The 15199-nt window shown below is 43.9% G+C and overlaps 1 protein-coding gene across 4 annotated transcripts in view; it reads left to right on the forward strand.

The window, feature by feature from the left end:
• The window catches only part of TMEM150C (transmembrane protein 150C), an 80112-nt gene that overhangs the window by 40429 nt on the left and 24484 nt on the right, over nt 1-15199 (forward strand). Inside the window, exon 2 of one of the 4 annotated variants that reach the window (XM_054682932.2) lies at nt 13012-13133. The exons of the other annotated variants lie outside the window; for them this stretch is intronic. The gene's annotated coding sequence lies outside the window, so the exon portion shown is untranslated. The remainder of the gene's footprint in view (nt 1-13011; nt 13134-15199) is intronic. 4 annotated transcript variants of the gene reach the window in all.

Consider the following 15199-nt stretch of genomic DNA (forward strand, 5'->3'; position numbering starts at 1 on the left):
CCCTTATATTTCGTCTTAGTAATTTTCTGTCCACAGCCCCCCACCCAGCTCCTTGGCTATAGATTCCCACTTGCTCATGCTGTATTTGGAATTGAGCTCAATCTCTCTTCCTAACTGCAAATCACATTGCAGATGTCCCCGTACCTGTCTCCATGGTCCTGAAGAAAGTCAGCCTTACTGTGCTTTAACAAGTGTCATTAAATAGTTTTTTCTGTAACATCTCTCTTTCCTTTCATTCCTTTATCATTATGCAGAACCTGAAGACCATACACCATGCTATCTGATGCCTCTCAGGGAAGTACAAATTTTGATTTCATGCATTAAGATGCTGAACTTCCTTTGTACCCAAATAAACCTGCGAGCATCTCTTTTCCTTTGTAATTTTATCATTTAACTCAGCAGGAAATAAAATTGCCAGGGCTACTGCCTGCTAACTGATTGCCAGAATGTGTTCTGCGGCGTGTTATTGGAGCTTACTCCCATCTTGTCAAAGCCATTTCAAAAGTATCCAGTGTTTTCGTCTCTCTACATTGTTTCACTTTGGTCGCTTGTGGATTTTGGTGAGATAACCAGGACTGGCCACACTCAATCTTACCATTTCAGACCAGAGGACTCCCAAGGCAGGGAGCTGTGGTTAGAATATGGGGGTGGTAGTTCTTCCTGTAGCCTCCTAACCTGTTTCTACCTCCCATGTTTTTATGGTTTTGGAGAATACCATAAACAAAGAGCAAACAAAGAGTAAATTTTTTTTTTTGAATAAAGTTCTCACTCTGTTGTCCAGGCTGGAGTACAGTGGTGCAATAATGGCTCACTGCAGCCTCGACCTCCCAGGTTCAAGCAATCCTCCCACCTCAACCTCCCAAAATGCTGGTATTACAGGTGTGAGCCACTGCATCCAGCCCAAAGAGCAAATTTAATCCTCTAAGCACCACCTTCACTTTATCACTAATAAGTCAGTGCTGCCCATTGCCCAAGCATGGCCTCCTTCAGTCCCCCTCCTGAGCGTTCTGTCCTGGCCCCACACAGTCTGACTGTGGATGCCTCTCCAACCTCACCTCCCATGTCACATCTCAATCAGTTACCCTGTGTGTCATCCCCTCTGCATCACCGAGTCTTCTCCACAAACGTTTTGCATTTCCTTTTCACCAAGATTCTCTTGCTGATAGCCTTCCATTCCCTTTCAGCATCTTACAATTCTGTTTATTTACCCAAGGCCCAGCTTGAATGCTACCTTCTCCATGGACCCTGTTCTAATCCCCATGGTCAGAATTAATCACTCGTACTGTGTGGATGTAAGAATTCATCTTCTATGTGTGTATGGCAATTTTCAGGCTGTTCCGCATGCTGTAGTTATTTGTTTACATTTCTGTTCCCTTAGCCAAGGCTTCTGCTTTTGTTTTGCTTTTTTCAATCTTATATTTCCCATTTGGTAGCACAGTGCCTTTCATTTATTCTTCACCAGATACTTATTGAACACTGCTATGGGTGAGGTCTTGTTTTAGAGACTGGGGAAAAACAAGGAGCAAAAGGTAAAAATCCCTACCCTCGTGGAGCTTGCAATTAGTGGAAGAAGAAAGTCTGGGATTAAAATAGATAAAATGTAATATTAGGTGCTATGGAGAAAAATATAGCAGGGTGACACAGGAAATTCTAGGGGTTAGGGGATTTTCAATGGGATGCTCAGAGAAGGCCTCACCAAGAAGGTACCATTTTTGCCAAGACTTGTGGTGAGGGAGCAGCCATGTGCCTTTCTGGCGGGACAGGGGACAGTACACCATATGTGTGGCCTGTGCAGGGAGGTGTCTGATGCGTTCAAGTAATGCAAGGAGACTGGAATGGCTGGAGCCAGGGGTGAGTAGTGCGTAAAGTCAGAGAGGAAGGGACAGTTGCTCTGAGGTAGGGGCTTAGCCAGTTTTTGTGTGTGTTTTGTTTGTTTATTTTTAGAGACAGGGTCTCACTTTGTCACCCAGGCTGGAATGCAGTGGTATGACCATAGTGCTTATTGTATCCTCAGTTTCCTGGGCTCAAGGCTCTGCCTTCTGAGTAACTAGGACTACAGGCGCCTGCCACTACACCTGGCTAATTTTTTAATTTTTTTGTACAAATGGAGTCTTGCTATGTTGCCTAGGTTGGTGTTGAACTCTTGCCTCAAACAATGCACCCACCTCCGTGCTGGTATAACAGGCGTGAACTACCATGCCCAGCCTTAGCAGGGTATTGAGCTAAAGGATGACATGATCTGATCAGTGCTGTCATAGTATTTCCCTGGCTGCTGTAGCAAGGAGTGGTTCAGTTTGAACTCTTATTTTGGCTCAGGATTTTGGGCACATTGAATGTGGGGTGTGGGAGAAATTGAGGTGTCTAAGACGATCTCAAGGCTTTCGGCCTGAGAAAGAGGAAGGATGGAGCCACCATTCATGGAGCAAGGCAGACTGCGGACAAAGCAAGTTTGGGGAGCAAGACTGGGAGGACACTGTGGGTGCTGACATAGAAAGGTGTCCACACTGAGATGTCCACATCGCATGGTTAAGTAAAAAATTTCACACTTACACATATGTGGGGGAGAACCTGGGGGGATGTATATTGAACCATTAACAGTTAACTGTTTCAGGCATGGCACTACTGGGCGTTTTTACTTTCCAATTATGAATTGCATGTCTATATAATTCACAAGTCCAGATAATATAAAGGTAACAAAAATGCCTAAGACCAGTCTGCCCAGGTCCACTGTCTAAGCCCTCAGTGTGACAGGTTTCTTTCATCATTCACTAGATGGTGCACAAACTGCAGAACACCTCACAATGACAAATTTATAAGACTGTTTTCTAAACCAGAATGGAAATGTACAGTAGACTCCTTTATCAGCGGTTTCACTTTCCACAGTTTCAGTTACTCATAGTCGACTGAGGTCCAAAAATATTAAGATATTTTGAAATAGATGGGGAGGAGCACATTCACATAGCTTTTATTACAGCATATTATTATAGTTGTTCTATTTTTTTATTTTATTATTAGTTGTTACTCTCTTACTCTGCCTAATTTATAAATTAAACTTTATCTTATGCATGTATGTATAGAAAAAACATCGTGGCCAGGCTCGGTGGCTCATGCCTGTAATCCCAGCACTTTGGGAGGCCGAGGCGGGTGGATCACTTGAGGTTAGGAGTTCGAGACCAGCCTGGCCAACATGGTAAAACCCCATCTCTACTAAAATTACAAAAATTAGCTGGGCGTGGTCACACGTGCCTGTGATCCCAGCTACTTGGGGAGGCTGAGGCAGGAGAATCACTTGATCCTGGGAGGCAGGAGTTGCAGTGAGCCGAGATCTTGGCCACTGCACTCTATCCTGGGCAACAGAGTGAGACTCCATCTAAAAAAAAAAAGAAAGAAAAAGAAAGAAAGAAAAAGAAAGAGAAAGAACATCGTATATATAGAGTTTGTTACTATCCGAGATTTCAGGCATCTCTTGGGGGTCATGGAATGTGTGTGTCCTTTGTGGATAAGGGGGTACTACAGCATTCACCATGGGGCTAAAGCAACAATAGTTGTTTGCTTAGGAAAATCCTTTCTGGTGAGTAACTCTGTTCAGAAAACCATGTTGTAGGCCAAAAGGTGACATGATAAATATAGATTTACAACAAAAGAAGTGAGGATATTTCTGTCGAGCAGGTTTGGCAGATTGCTGTTCTTTACTGTCAGGTTGTCTCTTTCCAGAAGACTAACACTCGTCCTCCAAATCAAAGCAGTTTGCTCCCCCATACGACACTGTTCAGACACACTGAGAATGCTAATGGTTCAACTTCTTCAGTCAATGAATATGCCCTTAATTCACCCCAGGTGAGGAACAAGTCAAGATATTGGGGGGAGTATAACTGATTTGAGAATCCAAATAATATGCTATAAATAGTTATCTAAGGAAGAGAACAGGCTATCTAATAACTGATGAGCCACTTCTAAAAGAAGAATATTCTCTCAGTCCATTTTTTTGTACTCTACCAAGTACCGTAGAGCTGCTTTAAAGGTGAATTAGTCAGGTTCCAATCCTGGGAAGGAAGTTGTGCAGGCAGGTGGCAAGTCCTGAAAGGTACAACAGTGCTCACTGTCTAGAAACTGGGCAGCCAAACCCCAGTAGGGAGGAGCCTGCTGGTCTAGGAATGGTAAAGGGAACAAAAAGACAAACCCCTTGTATGTCTCAAAGGATGATCCCCCCAAACTCCGCCCTGCCCTACCCTCCCACCTAGGAGAGGAAAATGGTGTCAACGTATGATCCACTTCATAGGGAAGTAGAGGTGGCTGAAGAAGGCAGCTGGCATAAAAAGCTGTAAAGGGACAGCCAGGAGAGGACTGTCCTGTAGAGGTAGCCCAGGACAAAGCCCAGTGCATCCCGGGTCTGGTAAGCAACACTGGAGCCTTTGGAGAGCCGCTGAGGGGCACACTGGCCAGAGGCCAGGGCACGGAGCAGCTCATGCCGGTCACTACTTTCTTTCTTTTTTTTTTTTGAGATGGGGTCTCGCTCTGTCGTCCAGGCTGGAGTGGAGTTGCTTGATCTCGGCTCACTGTAAGCTCCACCTCCCGGGTTCAAGCAATTCTCCTGCCTCAGTCTCCCCAGTAGCTGGGATTACAGGTGCCTACCAATATGCCTGCCTAATTTTTGTAGTTTTAGTAGAGATGGAGTTTCACCATGTTGGCCAGGCTGGTCTCAAACTCCTGACCTCAGATGATCCGCCCGCCTCAGCCTCCCAAAGTGCTGGGATTACAGACATGAGCTACCATGCCCAGCCTGGTCACTACTTTCTGAGAATATTTGCTAGTCTCTGTAAGGAGAGGTAGGAAACATGTCAGTCCTCTTAGCAGTGCGCTTGCAAGTTGTTGTTAGAATATGTTATTGCTCTACGTGCTTCATTTTCTTGGTTAACTATGGAGCCACTTTTTCTGATGACTGTATAGTCAGTTTTCCAGAGAAACAGAACCAATAGGATATATAGAGATATATAAGAGGAGATTTATTATGAGAATTGGCTTAGGCAATTATGGAGGCCAGAAGTCCCATGATCTGCCATCTGCAAGATGGAGACCCTGTAAAGCTGGTGTTACAATCCAGTCCAAGTCTGGAGGCCTGAGAGCAAGGGGAGCCGATGGTGTAACTCTCAGTCCGAAGCTGAAGGCCTCAGAGCCTGGGAGGGGTGCAGGTATGTGTCTGGAATCCCAAGGCTGAGACTGGAGTTCTGATGTCCAAGGGCAGTAGAAGATGGGTGTTCCAGCGCAAGAAAAGAGAGAATTCATTCCTCCTCTGCCTTTTTGCTCTATCAGGGCCCTCAATGGATTGGGTGATGCCTTCCCACATTGGTAAGGGTGAGTTTTCTTTACTTAGTCTACTGATTCAAATGCTGATTTCTTCCAGAAACATCCTGACAAGCACACTCAGGAATAATGTTTTACCAGATACCTGGGCATTCTTTAGCCTAATCAAGTTGACACCTAAAATTAACCATCACAGTGATCTTCCTGATTTTGCTCCTATTTCTGAGGACACACTCTTATTCATATCCTGTAACCTTATAAGTGCTTAAAATAAACATGAAATGACATCATTGGTGGGAAATGAGAGAGGATTTAAGGAAGATAGGGAAGGCTGGTAATTTACAAGGTCTGTTCCAGGTCGGTTTTTGTACAGGGTACTGTATGAAGTGAGAAACTACATTGGGTCACCTTTCACGAGGTGTGTGGAGCACCAACAGGCTTTGGAAGGACAGGCATCAGGCAGTTAACTGCATTTTACAAGTCCCTGGTCTCACTGTTTTTCATTCTGGTCATGTAGTGGTCCTAAGCGTTCTGGGGAGTTCGGGTTCTGAGTTGTTGATTAGTTCTTCTGGCCATAGGAAGGATGCAGGATGATGTACAACCTTCCCCACATCAGTCTGAACTCCAACAAGAAACCTATGATCTGGTATATTTCACATGTGTTTTGTCCTTCCAAAGAAGTCATCAGCGTAAAGTAATTTCTAAGAGACTATTTGAAGGATTTGTTCCTTTTGCTTCACCAAGAGGACATTAAAAGCATATTCTACATTCTCTGTCAGGTTTCTGACTGAGTTCCTAAGCAGTCATCTTTCAGCTGGAATAGATCTGCAGTTTTACCTTCTTTTTCTGGACCACAAATGGGATGGGCATCAGTGGTACTGAGACAACCATTTATAACAATAATAGCTTCCAATTATTGAATGCTTGCCATGTGCTTATCAAATAGTCTTATGTATGTTAACTCCCTTAATCTTCACCACAGCCCTAGGAAATAGGTACTATTATGATCCCCATTTTATAGATGAGAAAATTGAGGCTTAAAGAAGTTTAAGCAGTGTGTACAGTATCACCCAGCTACTAAGTGGCAGAGCCTGGATTTGAAACCAGAGAATCTGGATCCAGGCTATGTGCTCATGGTTCCTGCTCTGTTCTGAGTTCCCATTAGAATGGAGCATGGAAGAATTATCATTTTGACTATCACCCTGGTATAACACATCCACTGAGCAGCTGCCAGATTGTTTGAGGAGGAGGTTCGAGTTTAGTGTTTGGGGCTTGATGGTCAAATGCATCTGCCTGGCATTCCTTAGTCTTCGTGTTCTACCATTAGCCACATAAGATTCAACCTGAATTTGCTTCTCGGGTCCCCATCTCTTGAACTTTCTGGGCCTGTCTGTCCTCTGGGGATCTGAGTGGTGCATTTCTTGTTGTGCTCTGGTTTGCTTCATGTTTGATTGTTTCTCTTCACTGAACCAGGCCTGAGGTGTTGATGTCAGAGCCTAGCAAGGAGAGCCAGCATTGTGAAGGCTCACTGTTTGTTTTGGCACTCGGAGCTGTGACTATGGGCCAGAAAGAAGGTTGCTGTGATGCTATTTCAAAGCTGTAGACCAGGGGCTTCCAGGCACAAGGATCTCATTTTCAGTTAGCTTGTGGTCAGGCTGTCATACAGATTTGGTTTTTTGGTTTGTTTGTTTTTGCCTTAGGGATAGGAAGGCACGTGAAATCACTGCCTATGGCTGAAGGACTAGAAGAGATTCTTTTTTTTTTTTTTTTGAGATAGAGTCTCACTCTGTCGCCCAGGCAGAAATGCAGTGGCACGATCTCAGCTCGCTGCGACCTCTGCCTCCTGGGTTCAAGCGATTCTCCTGCCTCAGCCTCCCAAGTAGCTGGGATTATAGGCGCATGCCACCACGCCCAGCTAATTTTTTTATTTTTAGTAGAGATGGGGTTTCACCATGTTAGCCAGGCTGGTCTCCATCTCCTGACCTCGTAATCTGCCCACCTCGGCCTCCCAAAGTGCTGGGATTACAAGCGTGAGCCACCGCGCCCGGCCAAGAGATTTCTTTAGAACTGCTGAGTCAGTCATATTGGGAGCAATCACCTCACTGTCATCTATAAAATGAAATTAGTCATGTTACCCAGCCATTCCTATACTTCTCAGGGTGCTGTGCTGAATAAAATACAGTGAAATCTTTAAGGAAAACGTATGTGCGCATATTTATAAAACCTTTCTAAAAATTGTATATGTCAAAGGTGGGCCACTGCTAAGTGAGGAACCCATTCCCTGGCCTTAATTCCTCCCTGTGCTGAGGGGAACCACCTAGTCACTTGGAACTCTTGGGTATCAGTGGATTCACCAGAGTAAGGTTCTGTTAAGTTAGTGTCACCTCAGAATCGTTCTGTTAAGTTAGTGTCACCTCAGAATCAATGTACCTCTCTAGTAGCTAATGGACAGAGTGATTTTGTCATTTTTATAGAGAATAGGGTGAAACATCAGGTGAGGTGTTCGGGCTTCAATTAACAGAGTATCTGAATGTATTAGCTAGAGTGAAAGGTTCAGCTGCTATAACAACAATAAGGCAATAATAATGTGGCTTAAAAATGAATTTTTTTTTCACGTAACAGTCCATGGTGGCTATTTCATATCAGTGAGGGGAGAAGGGGCTCATGATAACCAGGCCATCTGCAGCATAGCTCCTGTCTTCCGGTCATCATGTCCCAGTTCATAGGAAATGAGTATGTGCCAGGCAGGCTTACATTCCATTGGCAAGAATTAATTCATGTGGCTACTTCACAGTGCAGAGGAAGATGGGGAGAGTCATGTAGCTGGGCAGCCATGTGCCTAGCTATTCTTCTGACACAGTGGAAGAAGAGAAGAATGGATGTTCATAGTCAGCTGGCTGTCTTTGCTGGAGTCAGTGCCTCTGACCACCAAGAATCAGTGAACGCCCCAATTTCTACACATAGAACACACTTGCTTCATCCCAAGGGAGACAAACCAAAGCCCCATCCAGTAAATGCACTGCCTGAAAATCCATGGTCGCTGGGTAACGTATGAATTATTTCCATTACGTTCCAACATGGTTCCTGATGGTCTTGCAACCTGTGAACTAAAAGGCAAGTTATCTCCCGACTTCTGCACTCATACTCACACTCAATATACCACGGTAGAACAGGGAGCAGAAAAACACAATTAAAACTCCTATTGGAAAAAGAGGAGGAGGAAATGCACACAGCAGCCCCTGGTCCACAGCAAGGCTGGGATCCTGCAGCAGGCAATGGGAAGGCCCCTTGCCCCGGCAGAAGAGGAGCTTGCCGGACTAGACTCTGGTTCTGCTCTTCAGGAGAGCCCTTGCTCATGCTCTTGGTGTCCCTTGGCCTTGCCCTTGGGGAAGGGGCTTCTCTGTGTTCAGTTTCCTCCTTTGCCAAATCTGAAGTGGGTGCTGGGGTTATCCCCCGCCTTGGTGGCTGTTCAGCTTTTGCAGCCCACTGCCTGCTGGTGCAAATTTGGAAGTTTGAGAGTGCAATAGTCATATTACTGGCTTGGCTATGGTCCCTTTGCTAATGCAGTTCAGGTACTCAGAACTTCCAGCCAGTTCACATGCCAGCCTTCTCTCCCAACCTTCTTTCCAAGACTTGGGCTATCTGCCTACTTTATTTCTTTGCTTCCTTGCCCTCCATGTTTTCCTCTCTCAATGTAGTGGCAGCTATACGGAGCCCTCTGAGACAGTAGAATTGGGAGGGAAGGCAAAACCCTTATTTTCATCTCCAGTCTCTTGCTGTTTGAGGTTTAGAAGTCACTGGCTTTTCCAACCCTTCAAGACACCAAATTTCTAAACTCTTCCTCTTCTTTTGTATCTCTCTTTGCAAATCAGTCCGGGTAGAGGCTCAATAGAAATGTGGTCTGCTTTTCAAGTTAGGTCAGGTGACAGGTTTTTTTTTTAAGGTCAACAGACTTTGTTGGCACACACCAGATTTTAGTCACACATTTTCCTTATGACTGTCTTTTTTTTTTAATTGTGGTAAAATATCATGACATTAAATTTATGATTTTTTAAGTGTGCAGTTCATTGGCAAAACTGAAACTCCATACCCATTAAACAATAACTCCTCATTCCCGCTATTCCTTTTTGTTTGTTAGTTTTCCTTCTAACAGTCAGGCCCCTCTGTGCAGGTCTGCTGGAGTTTGCTGGAGGTTCACTTCAGACCCTGTTTGCCTGGGTATCACCAGTGGAGGCTGAAGACCAGCAAAGATTGCTGTTTGTTCCTTCCTCTGGAAGCTTTTTCCCAGAGGGGCACCTGCCAGATGCTAGCCAGAGCTCTCCTGTATGAAGTGTCTGTCAACCCCTGCTGGGAAGTGTCTTCCCATCAGGAGGCACGGGGGTCAAGGACCCACTTAAGGAAGCAGTCTGTCCCTTAGCAGAGCTTGAGCGCTGTGCTAGGAGATCTGCTGCTCTCTTCAAAGCTGGCAGGCAGGAACATTTAAGTCTGCTGAAGCTGCACCCACAGCTGCCCCTTCCCCAAGTTGCCCTTCCCAGGGAGATGGGAGTTTTATCCATAAGCCCCTGACTGGGGCTGCTGCCTTTCTTTCAGAGATGCCCTGCCCAGAGGCCACTTTTTGTTTTTTGATAATAGCTGTCCTAATGGGTGAGGTGGTACTTCATCTTTTTTGAAGTGGCTTTTTAAACTTCTAAAAATTTTGGTGAAATATATATAACAAAAACTGCCATTGTGACCATTGCTAAGTGTATAATTCAGTGGCATAAATTATATTCACATTGTTGTATGACCATCACCACTCTGTCTCTGAAACTTTTTCATCACCCCATTGATGAAAATTTTAAGTGAATTTTAGACATTGTGACAATTGGCTGCTAAATAGTATACTCCTCTAGAAAATGGACATTTTCCTGTATAATGCAAGACTGTTATCATATGAGCCTTCATTCATTTTCCATTGGAGAGAACTTACTCACAGGGCCACACTTATTACAAAGGAGGCTGCGAAGTATAAGGTAGGCGAGCAGCCGCTTACCAAATTATAATGGAAGGAGACAGAGTGGATTTTGGTGCTCTACCACCCTACAGTAATAAAGCAATAATGACTTTTAATTTATTCACATTACAAGTTTGGAGGTAGGTGATATTGAGCATTTGGTAGTGTCTTCATGATGTTATCAAGGATTCAGTTCTTCCCACCATCTAATCTGCCATTCTCAGTATGTTGACTTTGGGTCCTCATGTTTTTTTGTCTCGTGGTTACATTATGGCTGCCATAGCACTAGGTACCATATTTTCACTATAGCATCCCAAGTGGGAAAGAAGTAGGGTGGGCAGAAAAGAAACAATCCACTATCAAGGATGCAAATTCTTCCCATTTGCTGCTCAGTAGACTTCCCCTTGCATCTCATGGGCCAGGTTCAAAGGAGTCTAGAAAGGTACTTGTTAAAGGAAAATGAGATCACTATGATTGGCTTAACAACTCATGACCTATAGCCTTGGGCTGAGCACATTGCTGTCCCTAATAAAATTAGACTTCTATTAGCTAAGAAAAAGAGGAGAAATGACTGTTGGGTTGGCAGTTACATCTGCCACATGTGGGCAATATTTTTATTATTATTAAAGATATAAATGGACTCTGAAGAGGATCTTGGCATAGAAACTCTAAGACAGTATTATTGAATTGAAGTGCTGGTAGAAGGGAATTCCTTCTGGGATTATTCTGTCAATAGTGTAGGGACAGGCCAGGCGCAGTGGCTCACGCCTATAATCCTAACACTTTGAGAGTCCGAGGCAGGTGGATCGCTTGAGCCCAGAAATTCAAGACCAGCCTGGGCAATATGATGAGACCCTGTCTCTACAAAAATTAGCTGGGCATAGTGGCACACACCTGTAGTCCCAGCTACTTAGGAAGCTGAAGTGGGAGGATCACCTGAACCTGGGGAGATTGAGTCTGCAGTGAGCCATGATCATGCCACTGCACTCCAGCCTGAGTGACAGAGTGAAACCCTATCTCAAAAAAAAAAAAAAAGTGTTGGGACAATGTGCTCCATTGATTTCTGAGAAAAAGAATCCTTAGGTCACTGGCATGAAAGGATCCCTATAGTCCTATAGTCATCTATCAGTTGAATGAAGGTGATTGCCTTTAGAAATCAAGACAGCATTGGAGAAAAACTTGTTGCCATTGGTTCTTCTTAGGAATCATCATATTCTTTTGGGAATGGTAATGTTTAATAGAAATCCTTTACTACATATTGTTTCTTGCCAGCACTTATGAAAAATGTTGTAGGAACAGGGGGATTGGCCTCATTAATTGAATAATATTGTTTATATCTGCGGATGGAGGGAAGTCATATACTCTTAAAGTGACACCAGGTCACCTGACTATTATGCCTTCCCAAACTTAGGATTCAGTGAAAACAAAATTTTCTTTGTTAGCAGAACAAGTGTGACATTTGTTGGTCGTGTTTCATATCTCCCCAGGCTGATTTATATCCGAGAGCCTGCAAACATTTTAGGGGAAAAACAAAATAAACAGTCCTCATCATTACCCCTTGTAATTACAAATGAATGATAAGATAATAAAAGCCCTTCACACTTGCCCATGACACAAAAGAAAAATAAGATTCACAGGTGGTTAAAAAACAAACCAAGGATGCTCTTGGTTCATGGGCACTGTGACAGTCGTGGTCATGAGTGGGTGACTCGTTCATCATTTCTGCTTCATTCCAGTTGGCCCTGAGAGCAGAATGAAAAACTACTGTAGCAGGAAGCTCATTTCCTGATAAATTACAAGACAAAAAAAGATAACCAAAGACCCCCAACAGCGCTTTCAGCATAATACAGTTAACATTTATTGAAATGTCTGCTGTATGCCAGCCACTGTTCTGTGTGCTTTAAACATATTTTCAATCCTCAGTAAAACCCTGTAAGGTAGATACCATTATTATTTCCACTTTGCTGATGAAGAAACTGAGGCACAGAGAAGACTTAACCAAGGACACACAACTAATAAGAGGCAGAGCTGGATTCCAAGCCCTGGTAGCCTGGCTCCAGAGTCTGTGAACTATAGCTACCTCTCTCCATTGCCCCAGGGAGGACAAAGTCCTTCTATTTAAAATAAGCAAGTCCTTTCCAGCCCTTGGAAATATTAACCACAATGACACTTCACAGTCATTGTTGTAAGTGGTTCTCACTAATCAAGTTTTTTTTTGTTTTTTGTTTTTGAGATAGAGTCTTGCTCTGTTGCCTAGACTGAAGTGCAGTGGTGCGATCACGGCTCACTGCAACCTCTGCCTCCCGGGTTCAAGTGATTCTCCTGCCTCAGCCTCCCAAGTAGCTGGGACTACAGGCGCGTGCCACCATGCCCGGCTAATTTTTTGTATTTTTAGTAGAGATGGGGTTTCACCGTGTTAGCCAGGATGGTCTCGATCTCCTGACCTCGCGGCCCTAATAAAGTTTTTAAAGCTGTAAATGAAGATTGGGCTTTACTTTTCCATTTGTAGCTTCCATTTCCATTTGCTGCTTGATAAAATAGAAAGTTTGTCCTCAAGGATTAGCATGGGTAATGGTATGCTATGTTCTTTCACTCTGTAGCTTCAGTAGCTAACACTGTACAAACTATCTGTTTTGAATTTGATGACAGAAGTATGAATAATCATGTGAGTTTGACTTTATTTATTTATTTATTTGTTTGTTTGTTTATTTTTTAAGAAAGAGTCTCACTCTGTCACCCAGGCTGGAGTGAAGTGGAGCGATCTCGGCTCACTGCAACCTCCGCCTCCTGGGCTCAAGCGATTCTCCTGCCTTAGCCTCCTGCATAGCTGGGACTACAGGTGCGTGCCACCACACCCTGCTAATTTTTGTATTTTTACTAGAGATGGGTTTCACCATGTTGGCCAGGTTGGTCTCGAACTCCTGACCTCAGATGATCCACCCACCTCAGCCTCCCAAAGTGCTGGGATTTCAGGCTTGAGCCACCCCACCCGGCCGTGAATTTTGACTTTATAAAGACCCCCTTTTCAAACCAACTAAAGGAGTTAAGAGTCTTAAATAATAAATTAATATGGGCTTATAGTAACATTCTGTTCACTTCCACAAAATCGTACATTTTCAAGTGGCCAGGTGTTCTCTTGGCTATCTGCAGCTTGAAGACTTCCAGAGCAACAAAAATGTCAATAGTGGGAGCCTCTGCAGACCTCATGCTACAGGTCATTTTCTCTGAGAGGAACAAAGAGAACTGCAGGGATGCCAGGTCACAAAGCGAGCGGTAGAAGGTGGGGATTTTCATCATCTGACTCGAAGTGTTGAAGAGCCCCACTGTGCAGTCTCACTCACACCACAGATTGAGTAAAAGAAAGTGAAGATAACTCAGACTTAGGGAATGACATTTATTGGAAGAAAAGAACATGCGACAGAAATATACAGAGAGTTTGCAGTATTGGCTCTCTAGGAAGAGTTGACCATCTGGATAACAGCTTTGCAAATCATTTGGATAAATGATACCATTTGGAGGAGAGTCTTCCAAAGCAAATCTAAATGCCAGAACCCTTTCAAGAAGGTTTATGCAGTTCTTGCTTTTTTCCTCCATTTGTTAGAAGCTCATGAGGTGACGTTGTCCTAGATATAATTAACCATTTAGGACATGGGAAGAATTATCTTTAATTTTTTTACTGTGAAGTATTATTGGAAGATTAATATCAATAGAGTAAATATTATGTAGAATAAAAAAGAAGTACGGGCCAGGTGCAGTGGCTCACACCTATAATCCCAGCACTTTGGGAGGCCAAGGCAGGTTGATCACCTGAGGTCAGGAATTCAAGACTAGCCTGGCCAACATGGTGAAACCCCATGTCTACTAAAAATACAAAAATTAGCTGGGTGTGGTGGCAGGTGCCTGTAATCCCAGCTACTCAGGAGGCTGAGGTGAGAGAACCACTTGAACCCAGGAGGCGGAGGTTGCAGTGAGCAGAGATTGCACCCCTACATTCCAGCCTGGGCGACAGAGTGAGACCCCATGTCAAAAAAAAAAAAGCACAATTCAGAATGTAAAGATACAAGCCAGGTGTGGCGGTGCATGCCTACAGTCCCAGCTACTAGGGAGGTTGAAGTGGGAGGATCTCTTGAGCCCAAGAGTTTGAGTTCAGCCTGGACAACATAGTGAGATGCCATCTCTTTAAAGAAAAAATGCAAAGACAAAACTATTTTAGGAGTATGGAATATTCCATTCTTCTCCCCCTGTTTCCTTAAAGAGGGAAATGTACTCTTCTAGCTGGGAGGAAACTTGTGATTTAGCTCAGGGAAAGAGTGGAACTTATTCTTGCTAGGAAATATAAGTAAAGTTTGGGTGACACTTTCTAATGTGACTAGAAGCAATGGGCCAGTTTATTTTCATGGTGTCTGGAAGGATGCAAGAAAAAGATCCATCTCCTACTTTTAACTTTAATTCTCAGGCAGCAGTAAGGCAAAGTTAACAAAGTTAATTTGCCTATGGCAGTGGCTCATGTGGGTGGATCATTTGAGCTCAGGAGTTCTAGACTAGCTTGGGCAACGTAGTGAAACCTTGTCTCTACAAAAAATACAAAAAATTAGCCAGGTGTGGTGGTGTGCAGCTGTAGTCCCACCTACTTGGGGGCTGAGGTGGGAGGATCACTTGAGCCCAGGAGGTTGAGGCAGCAGTGAGCCATAATCGCATCACTGCACCCCATCCAGCCTGGGTGACAAAGCGAGATCGTGTCTCAAAAAAAAAAAAAAAAAAAAAAAAAAGAGAGAGAGAGTTAATTTAATATATTGTTTATCCTTTGCAAAAAGGTACTTTCAGTCAGGTATCTGAACTTGTCAAGCCAAGGCAGCTCAGAGAGTCCTGTGAAACTAAACCAAATTAAACATTCATCTCCAGGAA

This window comes from Pan troglodytes, chromosome 3 (assembly GCF_028858775.2).
Source record: "Pan troglodytes isolate AG18354 chromosome 3, NHGRI_mPanTro3-v2.0_pri, whole genome shotgun sequence".
NCBI classification, from domain to species: Eukaryota; Metazoa; Chordata; class Mammalia; order Primates; family Hominidae; genus Pan; species Pan troglodytes.